We start from the raw sequence: 11,251 nt of genomic DNA, 5'->3' as shown, positions 1-11,251 counted from the left end.
GATCCTTGCAGTAAAGAAACAACACATCGCCTTCCTGTTAGGGTTTAGGCTTGTTTTTAAAACATGATACACAACACCGCGAAGGTGGGATTTTCATATGTATAGGCGATTTCCTTTGAAGGTAAGATGAATGTTGTTGGGAAAATGCTTGTGTAAATAGTTCTAAGACGATAAATAGGCTACATTATAGTATTCGTCGATTTCCGTATTATAATACTTGTTTTTGAAGTATAGCACACACATTATATATATATATGTATATATATATATATATATATATATATATATATATATATATATATATATATATATATATATATATATATATATATGTGTGTGTGTGTGTGTGTGTGTCTGCGTGTGGGTGGGTGTTTATATAAGTAACCTAAATACCTATCATATACAAATGCTTTACTTCCGAGTGTAAATACATATATACCTAAATGTATATATATATATATATATATATATATATATAGCCTATATATATATATAGCCTATATATATATATATATATATATATATATATATATATATATATATATATATATATTTATTTATTTATTTATTTATTTATTTATTTATTTATTTATTTATTTATTTATTTATTTATTTATTTATTTATTTATTTATTTATTTATTTATTTATTTATTTATTTATTTATTTATTTATTTATTTATTTATTTATTTATTTATTTATTTATTTTTTATATTTTTATATTTTTTTGTTTTTTTATTTTTTTATTTATTTTGTATTGATATATATATATATATATATATATATATATATATATATATATATATATATATATATATATATATATATATATATATATATATATATATATATATATATATATATATATATTTAATATATGTATGTGTTTGTGTGTGTATGTATTGACTAAACGCCTATCGTATTTGGCTTGACTTCTACAACATAACTTGATGTCTTGTTCTACAACATAACTTGATGTCTTGTTCTATAACCTAGCTTGATGTCTTGTTCTACAACATAACTTGATGTCTTGTTCTATAACCTAGCTTGATGTCTTGTTCTAGAACATAACTTGATGTCTGTTTACGAGAACCAACGTGAAAACGTCAAGCCTATCCTGGCCACCTAACACTACCGTGTCTCGATAAGCAAAATGTTAAAATTAAATCCGTCTCTTATCTAACCAGACAACTTCCTGGGAGATTACAACCAATGAGTTGATACGATGGGGGTTGGACGGGTTTAAAATAACAGTGAATAAAACAAAATACTAACGTTTTATTTAGTTTTCCTATTCGTGTCCTGACCTAAAGGAGTCACTTTCTTTTTTTTTTAACTTGTGTTAGTAAACTTGCCGTCACCATTCAGCTTATTTGTTATGTGAATGTGATTTGGTGAAACGGGACTAAGGAATAGATCACAGTAACGACAGTAAGTTCCCTTTCCAGACCTGACAGTGCATGGGGCAAGTGAAGACCTAGCCGCCTATACTTTCCATAACGTGTGTCAGGTACCCATCTGAGCCGGATTCGAACTCGAGACTTCCGGTTTAGCAGTCTAGCTATCTACCGCTAGGCCACTCATAGTAAGGACAGTATTGATAAATATATTTATTTTTAGAAAATATCTCCGATATGGCTTTTAGGTAGATGTTGGATAGATGTCTGCAGGGTGATGTTGGGATGGTGCTTGCAGGTTTATTTGATGATATATGCAGGTTGATGTGATAATGTATGCAGGTTGATGTTGTGTGTTTAAAGGTTGTTGTGATGACGTATGCTGGTTAATGTTGTAATGATGTAGCAGGTTAATCGTGTGATGATGTTTGCAGGTTGATGTTGTGATGATGTGTGCAGGTTGATGTTGTGATGATGTTTGCAGGTTGATGGTGTGATGATGTTTGCAGGTTGATGTTGTGATGATGTATACATGTTGAAGTTTTAATGATGTGTGAAGGTTTTCATGGTATGTGAGCAGGTTGATGTTGTAATGATATTTGAAAGAGGATGTTGTGATGGTGTTTGCAGGTTAATGATGTAATGATGTTTGCATGTTAATCTTGTGAGGATGTTTGCTTGTTAATCTTGTGAGGATGTTTGCAAGTTGATGCTTTAATGATGTGTGCAGGTTAATGTTGGGTTGATGCCTGTATGTTGATTTTCGGTTTTTGACCATTGATTTTTTTATCTCTAATTGTTTCTACATAATTATGATGAAAATTAATTTTTATAGTTGTAGCCGTAAACACTTGAGACTCCAATTTGGATTACCTGTTAGGCCCACGCTAAAGACTTAAGTGTCAGGTTTTCGTGAATACCAAACAAGCTACAACAACGACGCCTTTCTTTAACAAAGCTTGAACGATACATCAAACATAATCATGACCACGATGAAGGAAACATCTACCATAACTTCACCAATCGTCACGATAAACGGCACATCTACCCCCAGGTAAGTTTTAAGGAGATTTTTTTATACTAAAAGTTGTAAAATTTACTGTCTAAACTCTAAACTATGTTTTATCCACTAAAAATAACAAAATATTAAGAAGAGAAGGGGTGACATCCCACCGAAAATGCAAAATTTGTGACCTTGTGACTACTAACCAAACACAATTTTAAAAAGTTGCTCATGATTCATTTACCTTTTTTTTTCATGCTTTTATGTTTGCAAAATGATTAAAAAATTCACTGCGATCCATTTTAGCTGGCCAAGTTACTGACCCAAAGGGCATAATAATATTTACATTTTTTATAACATCATCATAATGAGCAAATAATCAGATTTTTAAAATCATCATAGACATCGATCATCATAGAATGCTAAAGAATCTATATGCGTAACTAGCGTGCCCATCCGCGTTGCTACTACCTAGTCATACATACTAAGATGACAAAACATTGTATAAAGGTTTCATGAACGCGTTACCAATTGTGTAATTTTACTTTCTTATATATACGAAGTATAGAGAAAGTCTTGTAATCGTGCAAAAAAAAATCGAGATTTTTACAAATCTCGACGTTTTACACCTCACTGATACGGAAAAACATAATTTTGCAATCTTGTCCGTATGTCTGTGTGTCTGTCTGTCTGTCTGTCTGTGTGTGTGTCCGTGTGTAAACACGATTACTTGAGTACCGTTACAGCTAGGTTGATGAAATTTCATATATAAGTATTTTATCAAAATCGTAGATCCGGATCAACTTTTGAGCGATTTCCGATAACCGGAAGTGGTACTTTTCCTACTTTGAATTTTTCAAAAGCCTATAACTTGAGTAATATTTCAGATAGATAAATGAAATTTCACATGTAAGTAAAAGATCTATTTCTCTACCTTCTGTTAAATTTTGAGTAATTGCCGTTGACCGGAAGTAGTAATTTACGCTACTTCCGATTTCTCAAAAAACTATTGTAAATTTTAAAAGTACTAATAATATTGCGCACTATTATGCGCATTTTTATTTGGCGTTCACTTGGTGTGCAATTAATTTGTCTACGAGATTTTATTCTATTTTTAAAACTTTAAGTATTTAAAATGGATTAAAAATCATGTCTAAAGCCCGAGTTCCCATCCCCTGTTATTTTATATAAGAATATTAGAGAAAGTTTAGGGGAGATCACTCCCGGTTTATTAGAAGAGTAACCTTGTTTTCTAAAACTAAGATAGTTAAAATGATGTAACCGACACCGGCGCTATTTTTCTCGGATCTTTGATACTGGGCGCGGGTTTGTTCACACTATCGCTCAGACGGCCTGGGGCGTGCTGGATGAAAGCCTTGAGTGTACGTTATCAACAGTGTTTCTTCCAGACTTTTTTCTCCGGGGGGGGGGGGGGGGCACTTGAAATTTTCGGGTGGCGGTTAACTTTCTTCGGGGGGGGGGGGGGGCGGACACTGTTAAAAGTATATATTTTCTATATAAATTATATCAATTTCATTTCGTTCGGGGGGGGGCGGTAAAACAATTTCGGGGGGGGGGGGGCTTGCCCCCCCCCCCCCCCAAGAGATGCCTGGAAGAAACTCTGGTTATCAACACTCCATAAGTACAGCACCATAGGTCGCTGGGTGCGATCTCTGGTTCTGGTTATTCATCGAATTTAGAGGTCCAACGTACCCCATAATGTATGATGCTCTAGTGCTTTATGTCATCCGCACGCCCGGGGCATCAGAAGTCACCCCTGTTGCATTTTGACCATTGAATTAGATTACATTTTACTCTGCATGACGCCATATTAACGGGTCTCGAGCACTCAGGTAACCACAGGGTAACTAATGAAGCCCAATCGTAACAAGTACCGAGGCACCGGAGGACATCCTTATTCGATTTAGTAATCGATTGTAGTTGCCCTTTTTATTTCTGGTGTATGGCGCTCATTAAAACGAATATAGGCGCCGTGGTGCTCATGGGTGAGCCCGAGGCGCACCGGGTCACACGACCGTTGGGCCGTCGCTTGATGCGCCTGTGTAGTTTGACCGTTAAATCAAGTAGTAACCCTGCCCCGATGTGCAGGGTGCTAAATCAACGGACCACAGGACAAACAAACACAAATCTCACACGTTAGTAGCGCCATATTTATTAAAGATAAATTTTGATCAACAAACAAAATGTCATTAAGATTAAAACTAGCAAAAAACATTGACAAAATTTTAGACTTATCACTGTCTATGGTTGTTATCCGAAAAAAATGGCTCAATTGTAATCATGGATGTTCAGGAGGATGGAATTTCGGGGAGGGCTGACAGTTAGTAGGTAGATGCGGGTCTCTGGGGGTGGGGTAGAGAGTTTTCCAGTCAGTTAGTTGAGGTTTTTAGCGATACATGTAAATTAACGAGTGCTTGATGTCGTATCTCACACAAGAGTCAAAGTTCAAGTTTATTTATAGGCTAATTCTCTCAATGGCTTGCCCGCACTGCGACAGCGCTAGTGGTGTTGTTAATACGGATAGGCCCTGTTCGACGCACCCCACCCCTCCCCCACACTGAATGCCACTCCCTGTACTCTATGATAGGACTGGGGCTTTTTTTTTTTAATTTTAATTATTTCTAAAGTAGAAAAAATTATTTATATAGATTAAATATTAAAATTCCAATGTCAAAGTTCTAACTTTTGTTAAAGAGGGGAAATTTGCACTATTTTCCTTGGGCCCCTATGCCTTGCTTACTCTAGCTTCACAGTAGCTACGCCAATGGTTCTAATGTAAACTTTGTATATAATAATGCACTAAAAAGTAGAAAATATATAAAAATACACCTCTATTTAAATAACTATAAAGAAAAGCGTGGGTCACTATGTTATGTATTGAATACATTTACTAAAGTTTAAGAAGCGACCCGCGCTTTTCTTATAGGTATTTAAATGGTGCATTATTATGAATGGAATGAGAATCGTTATTTATAGTGCATAATTGTATAAAATACTTGAACTTTATTCCCTAACGAGAAAAATGGCCCGTTGAGGAAGGGTACAACGGGCGCTAGGCTGATAGTGCTGTCTCTTTTCTCTAAACTAAAACCAACCCACCCCCCCCACACACCACCCCCCCTTCCCCCCTCCACATCCCCTTCCCCCCCCCCCGCCTCCCCTCCCGCCCCCCCCCCCCCACTCGCTACGCTACTGCAGTGTCACTTATCGTCACAAAAAACAGACCCCACATTCAAAAATATGTTTCTTATCTTTTAAAAACACCGAAAACACCGATTTCGGACTATCCCTTCATATACTGACGTCACATGTGACCTACTCAACTCTACTTCACCTGCCCAGTGTCCCGCCAAGTCTCAGACAACATGTTTTTATCGTTTAAAAAACTATTCCAGCCGAGCATGTCTCTGACCACACTATCCTTTCATATGCTTAGGAAAAAGAAACAGATGAACTCTACTTCACCTGCCCTGTATCCTGCCAAGTTCAGATAGGCAACTTTATCATTCACATCTAAAAAAAAAAAATATCATTGACATATTGGTCTAGAACCTGTACCACCCGCATGAGAGCAGACTACGCTACCAACTTAGCTATTTACTCGTGACGTCACAAATGAATTTTTATACTATACTTTTGAGTCTCCGCGCATAGATCTAGATCTAAGTCTAGTAGTAGAATCTAGTAACTTTCAAATTAAATTTTATCTTAAATTAGCCAAACAAAGATTTATATAAAATAATTAAGGCCTGAAATAGATTCTAGATGTATTAAGGCCTGAAATAGATTCTAGATGTAGAATTTACATTAAGTCTAGATCTAGAATTTACATTGAGTGTAGTGACCTAGATCTAGATCTAGGCTAGATCTAGATCTAGGCTAGATTCATAACTTCGACAGCTGATCTTTAGATCTAGAGAAATTTATTGTAAAACTAAATGAAAAAAGACAGTTTAAAATTGATATAAGTGTTGGAACGTAATAAATACAGCAAACGGACGTATTGTTAAAGTTATGACCGACAGAAAATTAGATTTAGAACGCGTTAAACTTTTGAATGGGAACACACTTTTCTTCGATAGACGCCGCCATTTTATTGTACTAAAGAGTAAACAAAAACCTGTGATGTCACTATTCCCACAAAGTTTAGTCAATGTTTTAACATTTTAAAAAAATGGGTTACTCTACGTATGAGTAAATCAATAAATTAATTAACGTCTTTAAATAAATTTGTGATTAACAGTCTGTCTGCATTAAAAAATTATTCTCTACCTACATACTATTTTACAGCTCTCCAGATAGAGTCGAACATATCAAAATACTCGATCGGACAAACAAAAAAACAAACAAATAAATATTCAAACATGTAAACAAACTTGACTTTTAGTAGTATTAGATAAACTTTAATCGTGTAACACTATTAGAAGTAGTTTTATTTTTATTTAAATTTTTGAAAACTACACACAAAAAATGACAACAAAATTCATTTTTCTCCAGGTGGGCCACTCTAGTTCAAGACGACAAAAGTAAGTAGATTTGCAATGGTAATAAGCATATGCAAAAATATGTGTCTATATAAATATACGTCTAGCCAATAATAATTGTAGGCAATAATAAGTATAAGCAGTAATAAGTCAAGACAATATTAGGTCTAGGCAATAATAAGTTAAGGCAGTTCTACCTTCATAAAACAAATGTAGGCCACAGTTTCCCAAAGTGGATTAGGATTATATCGCCCATTGGGGATGCTTGGATAATCGATGGGGGTGGGGGGGGGAGGTGGTATTAAAACTTTGTTGGATGCAAATTGTGGTGGTGAATTAATAAAAACAAAGAAGAAAACATTTATGATAGTCAGCTTTTAAATGCACTGGAACTACGAAAATAAAACTAACTTGCTTTCTTTAATGAAAGCTTCAGTCGCTAAAATATCACGAGCAACCCTTTTAAAGACAGCAAGTTTATTTTACTATATGTTTCTTTATTTTGAACCTATGTACTAGATATAGGACGGCTTCGTTTGATGATAGAGCGTAAGATTGTAAACCTGTAAGTCTCGAGATCAGATCCCGGGCTTGAGCCCCTTAGGGCTTTCCCAAGTCAAACCAGCTCTGACGGGAGCCTGGCCAGTGTTTCTTCAAGACTTTTTTTCTCCGGGGGGGGGGGGGCACTTAATATTTTCGGGGGGGGGGGGCGGACATTTCCAGGGGGGGGGGGGGGCGGACGCTGGGACACTGGTAAAAGTATATGTTGTCTATATAAATTCCATTTCGTTCGGGGGGAGGGCGGTAGACTTTCTTCGGGGGGGGGGGGGGGGTTAGACTTTCTTCGGGGGGGGGGGGGGGAGGGAGCAAATCCCCCCTCCCCCCGAAGAGAGGCCTGGAAGAAACTCTGTACCTGACTTACGTTAGCCAACCATGCCGAATGGCCCGCCAGGTTGGAAACGGTAATTTACCTACAGTTCTAGGTGGTAATAATTCCAGAAATATTAAGCCTAGCCAACAATAATATAATATCTAGATCTACACGAACGCGGACGTACTGTACACTTGTGTACATTGGTTGTTCACTTTACTTCTTGATGTTTTTTTTTTTATAAACTGACGTAACTATTGAGGCAATCTATTTTTCCAGATCTCATCATAGTGCTGGGCTTTGCTGGAGTATTCGTTTTACTGATGATTGTGTTCGTCATCGCGTACTGCGTGACAAGCTCGAGGAAAATGAGGTACAAGACCCGCTCCAGAAGGTAATTGTGCTTTGGTCTAAAGCTAAATTTATTTATTACATGTATTTATTACATCGCCGGTTAATTCGCAAACTGGCCGGAATGCCCTGGCCAAAGTCCGAAAAATTATACAAAAAAATGGCAGGGTATTTAGTATATTGGCTGGCCAATACAAGCACCGGCCGGTATGCCTTGACCAATGGTTACTGTGTGATAGCGTTGTAATTATATTCGCTGCGGTTTTATTGTGAGAACTGAAGGGCTCTACTCGTGTTTGTGTAGCATTTTATATGCAGTGCAACACGGACCAAACGGCCGTCAAGACAAAAGACAGACTGTCAAAGAAAAAAAGTCAACCCCTGTGTTGGTATCTAAAAATAGCAAAATATTACTACTGTATGTGATCGTCTCTTCTATGATGCCGAGGTAAGGCAGTGATCAAAGAACAAAATCAAAGGTAGTTGGCGTCACATTTCATGTGCAACAAGATGGAACTTTCAAAAGACATGACCGCGGTGTATGAGACCTTTGTAAGATGAACAATAGGATCCAAATGTGTTTGTATTAAAGAGTGTATGTGTTTATAAGTGTGTGAGATAGTGTGTTAGAAAGCGTGTGTGTATGAGTGTGTGTATGAATGTGTGTGAGTCTGTGGGTTCTTAAGAGTGTACATATGTGTATGAGTGTGTGTTAACGTGCGTGAGTGTGTGTATGAGTGTGAGTGTATGGTGTATAACGGTTTATAAACACCCATAATCTGCACATAATCTTCTAATTCGGACTTTGATTTGTCTCCCTAACCAGTCCGAAATCATATATATATATATATATATATATATATATATATATATATATATATATATATATATATATATATATATATATATCTTCGTTTTGTCGGCAGCTATTTTACGAACGAAGAAGACAGCCGCCTGTGATGTCATCCTACAGTTCTCTCTAACCTTCATCGAATGTCTAGCTATAGCATGGCGCATCGCTCAAACTAAATCCAAGGACCTAATCACTGAAGTTGACATAAGCCAGCCAAGGTCCTCTAGCTCCCTCATCTTCAACACCCTGCCGATCCTTTGAACACAAACAGCCTCTCAAGAGTCGCTTTCTTTGGAACTTTTCTCGCTGCTATTTTAAACCATTATAATATGGTCCTAATGTGGCTTGGATCGCTGCTATTTTAAACTATTATAATATGGTCCCAATGTGGCTTGGTTCGCTGCTATTTTAAACCATTATAATATGGTCCCAGTGTGGCTTGGTTTGCTGCTATTTTAAGTCATGATAATAAGGTCCCATTGTGGCTTGGTTGCTTGCATCCTCATGTTTGTCCTCTATCTACACAATCAGTATGTCCTATGATCGATTGGTCCTATTGTGTGCCCTGTGATGGATTGGTCATTATGTTTGTCCTCTATCTACACAATCAGTATGTCCTATGATTGCTTGGTCCTATTGTGTGCCCTGTGATGGATTGGTCATTATGTTTGTCCTCTATCTACACAATCAGTATGTCCTTATGATTGCTTGGTCCTATTGTGCGCCCTGTGATAGATTGGTCATTATGTTTGTCCTCTATCTACACAATCAGTATGTCCTATGATCGTATGGTCCTATTGTGTGCCCTGTGATGGATTGGTCATTATGTTTGTCCTCTATCTACACAATCAGTATGTCCTATGATCGTATGGCCCTATTGTGTGCTCTCTGATAGATTAGTCATTATGTTTGTCCTCTATCTACACAATCAGTATATCCTTATGATCGATTGGTCCTATTGTGTGCCCTGTGATGGATTGGTCATTATGTTTGTCCTCTATCTACACAATCAGTATGTCCTATGATTGCTTGGTCCTACTGTGCGCCCTGTGATGGATTGGTCATTATGTTTGTCCTTTATCTACACAATCAGTATGTCCTATGATTGATTGGTCCTATTGTGCGCCCTGTGATGGATTGGTCATTATGTTTGTCCTCTATCTACACAATCAGTATGTCCTATGATTGATTGGTCCTTTTGAGTGCCCTGTGATGGATTGGTCATTATGTTTGTCCTCTATCTACACAATCAGTATGTCCTATGATTGATTGGTCCTTTTGAGTGCCCTGTGATGGATTGGTCATTATGTTTGTCCTCTATCTACACAATCAGTATGTCCTATGATCGATTGGTCCTATTGTGTGCCCTGTGATGGATTGGTCATTATGTTTGTCCTCTATCTACACTATCAGTATGTCCTATGATTGCTTGGTCCTATTGTGTGCCCTGTGATGGATTGGTCATTATGTTTGTCCTCTATCTACACAATCAGTATGTCCTATGTTCGATTGGTCCTATTGTGTGCTCTCTGATAGATTGGTCATTATGTTTGTCCTCTATCTACACAATCAGTATGTCCTATGATTGCTTGGTCCTACTGTGTGCTCTCTGATAGATTGGTCATTATGTTTGTCCTCTATCTACACAATCAGTATGTCCTATGATTGATTGGTCCTATTGTGTGCTCTCTGATAGATTGGTCATTATGTTTGTCCTCTATCTACACAATCAGTATGTCCTATGATTGATTGGTCCTATTGTGTGCTCTCTGATAGATTGGTCATTATGTTTGTCCTCTATCTACACAATCAGTATGTCCTATGATTGATTGGTCCTATTGTGTGCTCTCTGATAGATTGGTCATTATGTTTGTCCTCTATCTACACAATCAGTATGTCCTATGATTGATTGGTCCTATTGTGTGCTCTCTGATAGATTGGTCATTATGTTTGTCTTCTGATATACGTGCTCAGTCTGTGAACCCATTTAGTTTCAGTAATGAACATACTTGTAAAACAATTTTGCTAAATTTATATAAATCTCTTACATTTTTAGTCAATGAGTTTACTGTGATAATCACTGCACATTTGTTTAATTCATTTATTTATGTCTCGAGTTGAAATTGAAAGCAAAAGCTGAATAAACATTTAAATATTCTAATGTCATTGGTTTATGCTTTAGGCCTTGTTACCACAATGTATAACTCTAGTGTGAACTTAACATTTCAAATCCTAACTCAAAATTACAACAATTGTATTAAGGAAGTTCTGT

At 36.7% G+C, this 11,251-nt stretch overlaps 1 long non-coding RNA gene across 2 annotated transcripts; it reads left to right on the top strand.

The window, feature by feature from the left end:
* The first annotated feature begins 6 nt into the window (after nt 1-6).
* On the top strand, nt 7-11,114 carry LOC131956907 (uncharacterized). Of its 2 annotated transcripts, none has more exons than XR_009389009.1 (5): nt 7-121; nt 2,238-2,450; nt 6,918-6,946; nt 8,055-8,169; nt 9,053-11,114. It is a non-coding gene; the product is annotated as an uncharacterized LOC131956907 (long non-coding RNA). The 2 variants fall into 2 exon arrangements; XR_009389010.1 differs by having other exon boundaries at nt 2,232-2,450.
* The last annotated feature ends 137 nt before the right edge of the window (nt 11,115-11,251 follow it).

This window comes from Physella acuta, unplaced genomic scaffold (assembly GCF_028476545.2).
Source record: "Physella acuta isolate Inbredline_101_S28 unplaced genomic scaffold, ASM2847654v3 ptg001183l, whole genome shotgun sequence".
Classification (NCBI taxonomy): domain Eukaryota; kingdom Metazoa; phylum Mollusca; class Gastropoda; family Physidae; genus Physella; species Physella acuta.
The sequence above is the reverse complement of the archived record's forward strand: the minus strand, read 5'-3'. Positions and strand labels throughout refer to the sequence as shown.